The sequence below is a fragment of the Pinus tabuliformis genome, chromosome 8 (genome assembly GCF_031772625.1).
Source record: "Pinus tabuliformis cultivar Carrire ecotype Pingquan chromosome 8, CPIR1, whole genome shotgun sequence".
Lineage (NCBI taxonomy): Eukaryota > Viridiplantae > Streptophyta > Pinopsida > Pinales > Pinaceae > Pinus > Pinus tabuliformis.
This window is the reverse complement of record NC_142294.1, coordinates 417,643,313-417,658,286: the sequence shown is the minus strand read 5'-3', so window position 1 is coordinate 417,658,286 and position 14,974 is coordinate 417,643,313.

The window sequence follows — 14,974 nt, the reverse complement described above, 5'->3', positions numbered from 1 at the left end:
CTAAACACTCAAACCTCTACATTACAATATCCTATAGTGGATTCTGCAAAAAATGCGCCCATGAAAGCTATCCCTCTTCAACATATCCCTACATTTCACGGTCTCACATCAGAAGATCCAGATGCATTTTTATTCGAATTCGATGTGTTGTGCAGGGGATATGATTACACCACCAATCCCCAAAAATTGAAATTATTCCCCTCTACATTAAAAGGGGCTGCTTTAAGATGGTTTATGGGACTAGGTGGTGGGGTTATCAACAATTGGGATCAAATGAAAGAATCCTTCTTAAAAAAATATTAGGACTATTGTAGGTCTAGAGAATTAAATGACGAAATATTCCAAATGACAGCCAAACCGAATGAAACATTAGAGGAGTATGTGGAACGCTTTCAGTACAATCTACAAAGATCTCCTTATGCATCACTACCTTTACCTGATAATGTGTTAAAAACTGCATTGATAAGGGGCATGCAGGAACAGTGGATTGAAACATTAAACATCATGGGAAAAGGGGATATTTATCAAGAGATTTTTTCTAACATCATTGATTTATGTATCAGGAGTTCGAGAGGCAACACAAGAGTAAAACCGATAGAATATGATCGGTTTGCAAGAGATAACAAAATATCAACAGAGGGAGTAACACGTGTAGAGATTGGAAATTTATTAGAAAATTTTAAAACTGATATTCTGGGGACACTAACTACACAACTTGATATTATGCAGGCTAAACAGAAGCAGATGGAGGCAGAACAGAATTTGGCGATCTTCTGTCCCTAATGCAGGAAAAAGCATAGCCACAAGGAATGTCCATTGGATACAGTCCAAACATGCGCCATCTGTACAAAAGATCACCTTACGAAGAGCTGCCCCTCACTTCCTGGATTAAAAGCAGTATATAAGGAAGCGGAAGAAGAACCAGAATCGGTGTACTTGATCAACCAGTGCCTCCAATGGCAGCCGAGACAATATGGTATGTTTCTAGACCCAACTTCTTCTTTTCAGCATCCACAATATAATGCTCAACAATATAGTATGTGGCAAAATCAATCTCAACCCCCATTTTCAAACTGGTCACCACAGTCGTTTCCTTCTTCAAACCCGTGGCTGAATCAGGCAAGCCAATCTGGTTGGCCGAATTTCCCTTACACTCCACCATATTGGCAAAATGGCCCATATCCTCCACAATGACTCCCCCTACTTCAAAAAGTTCACCCTGGCAGACAAACTAGCAAAGACCGATGCACCAGCCAGCAGGAACTATTCCGCTCCCTCAACCTACTCTGCCAGCCTTACAACAAAATCCCCAGTCTAACCTGAGACCGCAACTCCCAGCCCAACCCAACCCCAATCCAAATAACAAACCGGTCTGATCTCTCCAAACCATAGAATCACCAGAAATAGGACCCGACCTGAGGGAGTGCAATGATCTTCACTTACGATCTGGACGTATTATTGAAACTGAGGGAGATAAAACAGTTCATATTGAAGATCAGTTACCAAGAGAACATCAGTTGCAACAAGAGGATGTAAATAAGCATCAGACTCATAATCAAGCAACCACATCCTCTCCTCCGTTCCCAGAATGATTAGTCATACCTCGACCTTTACAGTATCTTGACTTCGACATTCTGGGAGAATTACAAAATCTGTACATAAAAATCCCATTCTTCCAAGCCATTCAAGACATTCCTATATACGCAAAAACTATCAAAGAATTGTGCATAAAGAAACCAAGGAGGAATCTAACAACTAATCCAAGAGTCCAAGTAGTCGGTACTTTATCTGATTTACTATCCGGGAAAGAAACACCCATTAAATATGAAGACCCAGGAAATCCAATTGTAACTGTTCAAATTTATGGTCAGACCCTGTCTAATGCCTTAGTCGATCTAGGAGCTGCAATTAATATTTTAACAACCACTACTTGCCAAAATCTCGGCATTACATTTGTAGAACCCACCTCTACTTTGTTAGAATTGGCTGACCGATTTGTGGTTAGACTAGAGGGTACTCTACATGATGTCATGGTCTCTGTAGATTCCTGGGAATATCCAACCAATTTCCTGATAATTAATCCAAAAACATGACTTGATGGACACCCGCTAATTCTAGGTAGACCTTGGCTTGCCACTGTCGATGCTTACATCGGTTGCCGACAAGGAAATATGACCATAACCAAAGGACCAGATATCAAGAATTTAGTTCTATACCCTCCAGCGCAGCCAAGTGTCACAATAATTAAAACTAACAAGCACCCTGTATCATACCTTACTGATAACATTAGATCTCCATTGACTATACAAGAGGCACTTGATTTTAAAGACCAAACAGAAGATGATGCCATTAAAAACTTCATTAGTCAAACTGAATCCGGATCCTGCACACAATGTCACATGATAGAAGCAGCATTTGAAACTGAATTAGAGGAAGATCCTCTGAAAGATACACATGATCAAACAATACCTGTTACTTCTGTTGCAAATAGTAAAATTGTGGAAATTAAACCAGGAAAAACTTTAAATATCAATGTCAACCTCACACCTGAACAAGAAACGAAGCTCATCCATTTGTTGAGAAAATATCAAGGAGCATTCGCATGGGATTACCCTGATATGAAAGGAATCGATCCCCAATTATGTACACAACACATTTATATAGAAAAAGATGCCAGACCTGTTCGTCAATCGCAAAGAAGACTTAATCCTCATCTAAAGGATGTGGTAAAAGATGAACTTCAGAAACTTTTAGATGTCAATTTATCTATCCTATTTCTGATAGTAAATGGGTCTCTTCGCTCATGGTGGTACCAAAAAAGAATTGGAAATGGAGAATCTGTGTGGATTACAGGGAACTAAATAAAGCAACACAAAAAGATCAATTTCCTCTCCCATTCATAGACCAAGTATTAGATACTTTAGCAGGAAAGAAATTCTTTTCTTTTCTGGATGGCTTCAGTGGATATAATCAGATTCAGATTGCCCCTGAAGACCAGGACAAAACTACTTTTACTTGTGCTTGGGGAACATTTGCCTATCGAGTTCTACCTTTTGGCCTATGTAATGCTCCTGCCACATTCCAAAGGGCTATCCTTAGCATTTTTGCAGATTTAATAAATGATGGACTTGAAGTATACATGGATGACTTTACACCATATGGAGATGATTTTGATCCAGCACTAGACACCCTAGAAAAAGTCCTACAACGCTGCATCGCTACCAGGCTTTGCTTAAGCCACGAAAAATGTTACATGATGATGACTGAAGGACTTATCCTAGGACACTATGTTTCAATAGCCGGCATTCAGGTAGACCCGACCAAAATCCAAATACTTTTGCTTATTCCCACTCCTACTACTCAAACAGAGGTACGCAGCTTTCTTGGATTTTCTGGTTATTATAGACGATTTATAGAACATTATTCGCACATTGCTGCACCTTTATATGCACTAACTAGTAACGTTGATTTTCTTTGGACAGAAAAATGTGAGCATGCTTTCGAGGATTTAAATAAGCTCGTATCCACAACCCTATCCTTCGAGGACCAAACTAGGATTTACCATTCCAGATATCATCTGATGCCTCAGATACAGCCATTGGCGCAGTCCTTGGGCAGGAAGAGGATAAAAAACCATATGCTATCTATTACATCAGCAAAAATTTATCCCCCGTTGAATTAAATTACATTGTTACTGAAAAATAATTCCTAGCTGTAATACATGCTGTCAATAAGTTTAGACATTATATTACAGGCTATCCTGTTATCTTGTATACAGATCATTTTGCCATAAAGTATTTAGCAAATAAGCCTGTCACAAATTCCAGAATAACGAGATGGTTGATTTTATTGCAGGAATTCGATATCACAATCAAGGATCGGCCTTGCAAAGAAAACCCTGTAGCTGATTTTCTCTCAAGAATGCCAAAGCCAATCGATGCAGCAGCAGTTGAAGATCGGTTTCCGGACAAACATCTGTTTGCTGTTGCCGTTCAAACACCCTGGTATGCAGATGTTTCCAATTACCTCGCAGTAGGTAAATTACCAAAACACCTAACCCCTAATGAGCGCAAACAGATTGTTTAAAAGAGTGCTCGATTCTCGTGGATTGGGGGCTGTTTGTTTCATACAGGGGCAAACATGCGTATCAGGAGATGTGTTCGAGAAGATGAAATCTTTGACATCCTAAAAGCCTGTCATGATGGACCATGTGGGGGACACTTTGCTGAGCACCGAAATGGACATAAAGTACTGCAGGCAGGATATTATTGGCCCACGATTTTTAGAGATGCAAAGAAATTTGTCCAAGCCTGTGACAGCTGCCAGCGAGCAGGACGTCCTGGTCAAGATGACGAGATGCCTCTGAAACCACAGTTATTCATTGAACCATTCGAGCAATGGGATCTTGATTTCGTTGGACCCATCAACCCATCATCAAATCAGAAAACATATATCTTGTTGGCAACAGAATATGTCACCAAATGGGTTGAAGCAGAAGCATTGCCAAGAGCCACAGAGGACTCTGTCATACAGTTCATGTTCCATCTATTTGTACATTATGGTCTTCCAAGGGAAATAATTACAGATGGAGGACCACAATTTGCTGGGAATAGATTAGCTGCAACACTCAATAATTATCACGTCCAGCATAAAATCACTACTCCACACCACCCGCAGGCAAATGGACAAGTAGAAAGCAACAATAAGGTAATAGAATCAATCCTAACGAAAACCATTGCGTCACATAGGCGTGATTGGGCTGCCAGACTACCTGAAGCACTCTGGGCCTATAGAACAACATGGAGAAGCACCACTGGTTACTCACCTTATCAATTAGTGTTTGGAAAACAACCCATTTTTCCCATAGAATTTGAAATCCAAACATTGCGAACAACACAGGAAGTTGGCTTAGATCTAAGCGAGGCACAAATTAATCGACTACAACAGATCAATGAATTGGATGAAATTAGGCTCTCTGCACTACAAAATACAACACTGGTTCAACAGAAACGAGCTAAATGGCATGATGCGCTCATAAGAAACAAAGTCTTCCATGAGGGAGACTGGGCTCTGTTGTACGACTCTTGGTTTCAGGACTTCCCTGGGAAACTCTAGACTCGTTGGTTGGGACCATACGAAATCCAGAAGGTACATGAAAATGGGACCCTTACTCTAATCACCATTGACGGTTCTGGAATGGCCACCGAGTTCATCTCTATCGTAAACCACTCACTCGGGAATCCTTCTGCCAGCAGCTACGCCGAGACACTGATATGGAGATTTTAGGAGAGGAAGAGAAGTCTTCCTCACCTGTAATTCATTAAGGAATTCATTTCTTTTTACAATTTGTACATAAGTTCTTTTCTTTGAGTCATTCTTGTACAAATGTTTGAACTAAATTTTTTCTTGTCATTTTTGCTTTTCTTTCTCAAAATTTCGATTTTTGCCGCTTCATTTCTAAAAGAATGGAATTTGTGTGTTTTTGCTGTTCCTTTTCAAAAGGAACAACATTCTTGATTTTCTGTTGTTCCTTTTCAAAAGGAACATCATTCTTGATTTTCTGCTGTTCCTTTTCCAAAGGAACAACATCTTTGATTTTCTGCTGTTCCTTTTCCAAAGGAACAACATCTTTGGTTTTCTGCTGTTCCTTTTTCAAAAGGAACGGCTTTGCTTGTTCTGCTGTTCCTTTTCTAAAGGAACAACATTTTGATTTTTGTTGTTCCTTTTTCAAAAGGAACGGCACTGCGGTGTGTTTGCTGTCCCTTTTCCAAAGGCAACATATTTTTTATTTCTACTGTTCCTTTTTCAAAGGAACGACATTTTTGCGTCTTTTGCTGTTCCTTTTTCAAAGGAACAACATTTTTCATGGTTGCTGTTCCTTTTTCAAAAGGAACGTCATTTCGAGTGTTTTGTTGTACTTTTCCAAGAAGATAGTTTTTTTTTTTTTAAATTTTTGCTATTCCTTTTTCAAAGGAATGGCATTGGTGTGTTCTGCTGTTCCTTTTTCAAAAGGAACGGCATTTGCACTTTTGAGATCTATGCTCCTTTGTTGTTCCTCTTTCCAAAAGGAACACTTCTAGCATACTTTTTCTCTCCTTGTGAAACAAGCTTATCCCTTTTGCTGATCTAAATTGAGGATGCTTCTTGCTCCTGTTCTTTCAAAGTCTTTAGAGACAGCTATGCACTTATGCAATGAACACAAAATCACAACATACTGAAATCCGCAAATTATAAATCACTATCTTTATAAGGCTCTGTATTGGTAAGAGGACAAAAGGAAGGACACACTTATTCATCATCTTTTGCTGACATTGTCTCACTAATTTTGCTTTGATTGGTTATCTTTATAATGACATTCCCTTTAATCCTCTTTGATTATTGTTTAGGAATAAGAGCAAAGGGTTTATATCTTCCTATTGAGATGATAAGACTTCTTCCACCATTCCTACTCTTAAGGAGTGTTGAACCACCCTTTGTGTATAAATAAGGAAAAGTGCTTTATGAAAAAGAAAAAGAAAAAAGTAAAAAGATGAATTATAAGTTGTCAAATGCAGGATAGGGGGTCTCATCAAGAGCCAGCCTACCATGATCATGAGGATGGAAGTGAAGTGGCATTCCCACTATGGCCACCACACCAGGGATATGGTCCAAAAGGTATATCAAATAAACAAACCTTGGAACAGGAGGTCTCATCACGAGCCGACCTGCCCACTTTTCGCTCCTTCCTCGTGAATGGCATTATGGTTAAACTGGTTACCAAGCCAGCATAATGGCCTACACTTTGACATTACATTCCTTAATATACACATAAAGGATCATGGTTCCAGGGGTGAAATAAACAACTCTGCCAAGGTTATGGACACCTGTCGGCAGCAGAGCACTGTTAATGGTATTGAAGTCACATTGGTTACACCAATATGTAAGATACTAATACTCTTTTGTTTCTTATATCCTAGGAACTAATCATATATTATTTCCCGACTTATATATCGCATGAACATTTATTACCACCAATCATGGCAAAGGAAGTGACAATGACCACTTGAGATTTGGCAAGTATGACAGACGTCCTATCCCCCAGCCTCGCATCATATCATAGCAGCCTCTTACGTAATACGCGATCCAACTTTATGCCTCGATTTCGGTAATTCGTTGTTTTTTCTAAACATGGCATGTTTTCATACGCTGTTCCTTTATGACTCTGTTGAAAATCGAGTGCTGCTCCTTTATTTGACGGCTGGGACATCCTATCACATTGTGGGGGGGGAGGTTAACCTCATTATTCCCTGGATTATGTGTTAACTCACTATTCGGGAAATATAGTGTACTAGGGTATGGCACGGCTTAACGGCATGATATTTCTATTTTTCACACAAGTTGCTATTCATAAGCCATTTCTGTTGCGTACTCTGTGTTTTTTTTCGAAATCTTGCGATTATTACCCTCTCTGTGTTTCAAATAGCACAAGCAGTTGCTGTTCCATTGAGAATCCATAGTGAAACCATGGGAGGAAGGGCAATTCGAAGGGAACCTCAGGTGTTGACAGTCTCCGCTGCTGCCCGGGAGATCCTAGAAAGAGTAGGGTGGCTGACTTATCTCAACCACTTGTAGGAGTCTAATGAAACAGTGGCGATTGAATTCTTGCAAAGTCCGTAGGAGGATTACTCCATAGTAAGGGGGAAGCAGATAGCAGTCATCGACGACATAATCACAGAAGTATCGGGACTACCAGCCACTAGACCTATGTGGACACTAAAAAAGGAAATATTACAGAAGATCATGGAAATCTTCCAGGACGAAAGCCAGAGCTTGACGATTAAAGGGAAGGGAGTTCTGCCAGCAACGCTAGGAGAGCCCTGGGTGGAATTAGCAAGAACCGTGCAAAGCTACATCACCTGCGAGGGTAGAAAAGATGTGGTAAGACCACGACATCTTAAACTCTTAGCTGTTTTAAAGCAGAAATGCTCTGTAAATCTCCCTGCACTTTTGAATTCACTACTTCATGATGTTGCACGAAGCCTAAAAAAGACACATCATGTAGAGTCAGTCGTTAGTCACCACGGATTAATTCGATTAATTGTTAGTCATAGCCTCACCCAGCAGCAAAGCAGCTGGGAAGAGCTAATTGTAATAATTGAGGGAAGGGCGACAGCACCATCCCCAAAACGTAAACATACTACAAGCACACCAAAACGTCAAGAAAAACGCAGAGAATTAGTAAAACAAAAACATGTTGCTGGTACATCTGAACGTCTAGAAACACGCCAGGAATCGGCAAAGCATAAGCATGACACTGGTACACCCTAGCAGCCAGAGAAACACAGAAAATCAGTCCGGTAGCTCAGATACGAGGAAGGCTGGAAAAGATTCAGGAAAGCACTAGCCAGCCAGTGGAAATTGAGGACGAGCAATCCTCACGGCCAGAAGTAGAAGTAGAGCAAGCTGAAGGAGAAGAGAGAAAAGAGGCCGAGCAATCCAAAGAGGAGGCCGAGCAATCGGGGGAGGAGGCCGAGCTATCTGAAGAGGAAAATGAGGAAGAAGCTGAGCATTCTGAAACAGAAGCTGAGCATTCTGAGGCAGAAGTTGAACAATCCAAGCAGGAGGAGGAAATGGGACAGCAGGAAGGTAGCCCACCACAGGACTCAGTGGGAGAAGATGAATTGGCCACAGTTTTGGCCAATATGGGTGACTATGGCCAACTTTCCAATCCAGCAGACCTCCACGACAAACCCTAAGAAGAAAATGCATCTGAAAAATCACATGCAGAAGAGGCAGAAGAAGGAAATCTGCCTGTTCATGATGAAGAGGAGATAAGAGATACTGAACGGGAACAATCCGTTCCCAACGCACCAGAGGAAATTCCGGAGGAAGTAGGAGTAGAAAAATAAATTGCCCAGGAAGTGACGAAACTAGCTAAGGTTCCTACCCCAGAATAGCCAGAGCAGAACAACGAAGAAATACCCTAGGAGAAAGATCCAGGGACTAGTCATGATCCAAACCACAACAGACAACCTGTTGTTCCTTCTAATGAAACACTAGAAATTAAGGAATTGCGAAAGGAACAACAAAGATTATTGAACATGATAGCCCAACTCCACCAGCAGATCAGGATCCTGAAAGCACGACAGAGGGTAAGGAAGACCGCAGGGAAGAAAAAGGTAGCCATTACAGTAAAACCCCGCAAGACAAAAAGGCGGAGGACCAACAATCGCCCTGCTGTTCAAAAACTTGCTGAAAATCCAGCTGTTGTTCCAAATGATGATGAAGAACAAACTTTTGTTCCATTTGAAAAGGAACAACAGCAAACTGATATTCATGTTAAAAAAGAAACAGATAACAAGAAAATTCAGACGGGGGCACCACCCTTAGGGGTGATAAGGGTTCTGAACTCGAAGCAACGCAATAAGAAAGTTCAGGTAAAACTCCCGGCCTCCACTGCTGCATGGAGAAGGGATCCAAAGATAGTGACCTTGCGCCAGGGATTGAGACAGGCTCAACAAGAAGCAGAAAGGCTTAGAGAGAAAACGGTCCCTCGTGAAAAGTATGAAGAACTACAACAACAACTAAGGAACGTCAATCAATCTGAAAGCTAGGCCTTTGAAGGATGGTGGAAGGAACAAGAGAAAGTTGCAAAGGTAACCCGTAGGCTAGATACTGTTATCAATCAGATGGATACCTTGTGTTCTTTATACAATGACGTTTTAACATGTAGGGCCCCTGCTAAAAACTATGCTCTGTTTTTACTGGAACGGTATTTACAATTAAAAATAAAAGCTGTTAAAGCAGGCGCCCCTATACAAATTAACACTGTCAATGACTTTATAGACTGCTGTAAACATTATGGGGTGAAGGTCCAGAGATTGCTGTGTGAATTCTATTTGCATAACCTCGTGCTAGATCAGGAGACTGAGCTGAACCCTAGCCCTTTTGTTGGAGACATCCAATTGCAAGCATTCATCTCATTCGGGGTTAATCAGATTAAATGGCTCAAAGCCTATAATACTTTCCAGAGGTAGGAAAATGGCCTAGATTTGTGGGTAAGGGCTGAGCCTAGGAACCCAGTGCAGTTATGGAAAGCACATAGAAAACTCATGAGGACTCCGGGTGTCATTGAAACATTAGGACCCATGCATGAGGCACTCATTTGACAAAGTTTAGAATATTTTCTTTCTATCAAAGACCTCGCCATTGATGCAGCCAAATTTTGGTACCGAATCTCTAATCCAAACATCCAGCTCAAGGAGCCATTTAAGTATGAGAATTTTGAATTAGCTGCCAACCGTTTGAACCTCTATGGCGAAAGTATTTTGAGGGCAGGGCCATCCTAGTTAGGATATAGATTCCGCAGTCCAATTATCTGGCACCCTGCACCCGGATATCAAGCCCTATATGAGATGCCTGAGGGTCAAACAGGCCAGTTCTTTGACTACCTAGTCACTCACCACGGCTGTAGGCCTCCGCATGAGATTCCTTCTCCAGCCTATTCTCTCACTGCCTTGCATGTCAACTACAACGTTTTCATGAGGGCATGAAATAGGGTAAGCAGGGGGGTGTGTGGAGTACTAAAAAGGTATGTTTTTGATGATCATTTCAATGGATTTTCAGTGGAACTTGTGAACCTTTTTGCATCATGAACATGGAAAATAATAAAGAATTATAACAAAACATGTGGGATTAGCATGCAAGACTTAACCGCTGATAGTTGTCATTCTCCTGTGCAGGAAGGGGTAAAAACAAGGAGCTGTTGTTCCAAAGAAAAAGACAAGAACATGGTAACTGCTGCCCTTTGACGAAGGACCGAGTGCAAACAAGGCTAAGCAGATTGAAGCAAACCAGCCCAGAAAAGGAGGAGAAGAAACCATCTCGGCGGAAGAGAAAAGAAGTGATTAAGGATTAACAGTTTGGCGAATCCCTCAAGATTCTTGATCCTGAGGGATCGCTGCTTTATTTATCTTGTTACTTAGACATCTCCGCCGTCACCCTTATACAAAGCGACGACACTGTTAGCTTTCAGGGATTATGCTTTTATGTAATTTTCTGTTAAAGATCAAACTTTGATCATCGAGTCTCGTTGAGAACTGGTTCATTGTACTTTTTTTTTATGCTTTAATATAAACTTTGTGATTATCTTATCTCTGCGTCTGGATTAACTTAAAGCGGTGTACCCTTGGAGGCTAAAGGCCCGGCCCCAGAGGACACTTGCTTCTGTATCACTACGATTTGATTTCTGCGTGGTTTGCTTATCGTCGTTATTTGGTAATCTGACATGCTTTATAAGTTCACATCACATGCTCTGTTAATATTAATTCATTAAGGTTTTTACAGACAAAACTGTTGTATTGACTCTGCATTATATTATCGATCCTTTCAGAGTTGATTGAATATTATTAGTCTTGACCGAATATTGTTACTATTTTGTTACAGAGCTTTTGTGCTGTACATTCATGTTATAGAATTCATCTGAAAGTTGTGTTCTTCACGATTGTTGGATTCAGAAGTAATGCTGTTCTATTTTGAAACACAGTCGTATTCCTGTTAATTAAGATTGATCAGATTACTATTCGAGCGTGTTGTGTGCGTATATGATTTACAGGCGCTGTTCCATAACTTAGTGCTGTTCTATTAGTGTGTTCTGCTTGATTTGCCTTAAGAAGTGAAAGATTGCCGTTTGATTGCGATGAGTGCATTTGAGTTGGTAGATTAAGTTTGATTATTACTCACGAGACTTAGTTGTTTAATTGTTGTTCCATTCCAGATTTGCTGTTCAATTTCTTATTTGCTGTCCCATTTTGCTATCTGCCGTTCCATTTACTCGCATTTGTTATTTTGGTGTGAGAGACGATCTAAGGCTGTAGTGAGCCTCGACATTTATTGTCTAGCTCCCAGACCCGTGGTCCATGCTCTAATTTCCTTTCCATCAGTTTCCAAAGGGATGGGTTATCGCTGCCGAACCCTTGACTGATAAGTTGCCTAGTTTTCTGAGTGTGTGATTTATTCTTTTGAAGTAACTTAGTGATAGACAAGCATCCATTTACTCTTGTATTTTTGAACGCTGTACTACTAGCATTACTCTGACAAGTGATAGCCTCAGACTGAGACACTCTTTGAAATAACAAAACGCTTCCGGATTGACATATTAATGTGAGGTAATTAGAGGTGAAAGAGACCCTTTTTATAGCTCTACACCAAACAGAAGTCAGCCTCAAACATTGCTTCCAATAGTCCCTCTCAGAATCCACCTGGCCTTGGTAAAACATCAAAGGTCCACACTATTCATTCTACTGCAGTGAACAAATCTTCGAAAGGTAAGAAGAAAGGCAAAGGCAAAGGAAAAGGCAAAGGTAAAGTTGATGCCCCAAAATAGGGTCCTCCTAAGTCGTCTGTTGGTGATGCTTCCCAATGGAAGCCTAAGTATCCATGTCTCATTTGTGTGTTAAAATGTGGCAACAAGAATATTCTAATTTTAATTTGTCCTTGAATTAAAATTGAGAATTAAAATTCGAATTTAGTCTCACAAGATACTTGAAAAATAATTAATTAATTCATCGTGAGTTAATTAGTTGGAGAAATTCAAGCTAGAAGTCTTTGTGAAGTCATGCAACAGTTATCCCTTAAATTAAGGATATTATCCCTTAATTAAGAAGATAAGGATGAGTTGTATTTGTGTTGTAATTAGTTAGCTCAGTTAACTGAGTTAAGTCCAGTTAAATTAGTTCCAAACAATTTGAGGAACTAATTGTGAGTTCAGTTAGTTAATGCATGCATGCATCAAACTAGTGTACTCCAGATAACTGAAGATTCTCTCATTGATAACTCAGCCATGTCAGTTCAGACAAAGACCCAATTGAGATTAAAGGCAGGGACAATGTACTATCAGTTGCAAGAATTTTCCTATAAGAAAATCTCTTGCATGTAGAAGGAATTCATTCCTTGAGATTTGTGCAGTTTTACAGTGTGTTGGAGCAGTGTGTGAGATCAGTGTCACACAAGGTTACAGCTAGATCACCCAAGGAAAACTGTGCAAGGAAATAGGAGGCTTGGAGGGCAGAGGAGAAGGCATATGAGCAGTCTATTCTGTCTATGAGCAGTGTGAGGGATTGTACTGAGAGCTAGATAGTTGTGAGAGCTAAAGCTGTGTGTAATCCTGAGATATTTCCACTTGTATGATAATATAGATAGCGGGGTTTTTAGCTGAGGCTTTCCCTAGAGTATTCTTTTGTGTTTCATGTGTATTGATTCTTCTTCTCTGTTATATGTGTTCCACTTGATCTTGCTCAAATCTATTAAGCTTCCGCAAGTTTGATTGTAGAAGTAGATTATAGTATTTTGCTTTGTTATATTGCATTATCGAGTTAATCTATAGCCAAATTTTCTACATAGATCTCAGAGGTAGATTTGTAGAGAATTTGAAAGAAATTCTACATTGTGAAGAGGATCACTATACTAAGGTCTGTCCCATATGATCCAAAGTTAGTCGTTTCCTCAAAGGGACCCCAACTATCCTAAATGTGCCATTTCCGTCCTAACAAACCCAAATGGTAGACTAGCCTCAATCGTCTACTTGCTCAGGTTCACAAGTGTTCATGATGAGTACTCCCATCAATGTGGCTACTAGATCAAAATATTATCAAACTCCTACCTCGATAGCAAGGAAAGAAAAATAAGCTGCCCCTTCTTCTTCTGCTCTGTTAAGTTCTGGTCCTCTTCATATAGAGTGACCTAACCCTGATTCCATTATTTGACCACCTTCTCGAGGTGTGCTGCGAAAGTCCTCATACAATCCCAACGCTCGCGCCACTCAACACTATAATATTATTGAGGATTTAGCTCAGGCGCCATCGACCAGGTATGCCCTCGAGGTACTTCAAAGCTATCCATCTCAATGGAAATCATTACTGTCGGCTATTGGGGGTATTGATCCTGCTGATTCCAGTCTTATATGTTTTGATCTAGAAAACCACGTTCCGCGTCTTCCTCATCAGATTGCCTTTCTCATTCAGGTCATCATCAATGAGAAAACCATTCACAAAACCGTCATCGATGAAGGTGCTTCCACCTGCATCATGTCTGTTTCTTATTGGAAGGCAATTGGTTCTCCTACTCTAAACCAGTCCCCTAACACTTTGGAATCTTTTGACAGGTGCGATTCGTGACCATTCGGTGTCTTACCCAACCTTGCCATTACTTTGGAGGGCAAGATAGTGCATGTCAAAGTAGAGATTGTTGACACTAATCTCAATTATAATCTTCTACTCGGACGGAGTTGGACCCATGCCATGCATGCTGTAGCCTCCTCCTTGTTCCACGTGATTCGTTTTCCCCATCAAGGGAAGATAGTCACAGTTGACCAACTGTCCTTCTTTGCCTCTTCCTCCTCAGATGGCAATGTTCCGTATGTCAAGCACACCAGTGCTCCTTATGAGAGTGTGGGGGCTAGAAACTTTAAAGATCCTGCTATGATGGATAACTTTTGAAGTAAAAACATGGATTCAAGAGGTCAAATTGAGAAAAAACATGTTTTTTATTTGCTCACAGCACCAGCATGACTGTTTTAAAAATAGTGGCACCGACAGCGTGATTGGCGGTTTTCTTAACCCCCGGTCGGCGCGGATCCTTACCCAGAAATCGCGCCGACTGAGGGAGAATATTTTTTGGCAAATCCTTCCCATGAAATCCAAAAAATAGATAAAAACATGTAAAGATAGTATGAAAATGGAGCTTAAGGTCTTGGCTCTTACATGTAGCTGACGGCTCAGCAAATGACCTTCCAGATCTCCCGGAATCTGCTTTAGAAAAATTAGGGCACAAAAGGGTAAAAAAGCTCTTCACAGAAAGGTAAAATGGTAAATGGTAAAAACTAATTACTTTTTCCCATTTTTTATTCATTTTTTATGAAAATATTAGGGGTTTTAAAGTGTTTTTGACCTATTTTGCATCAGAAATGCATAATGCATTTACCTTTCTTGTGTAGCGA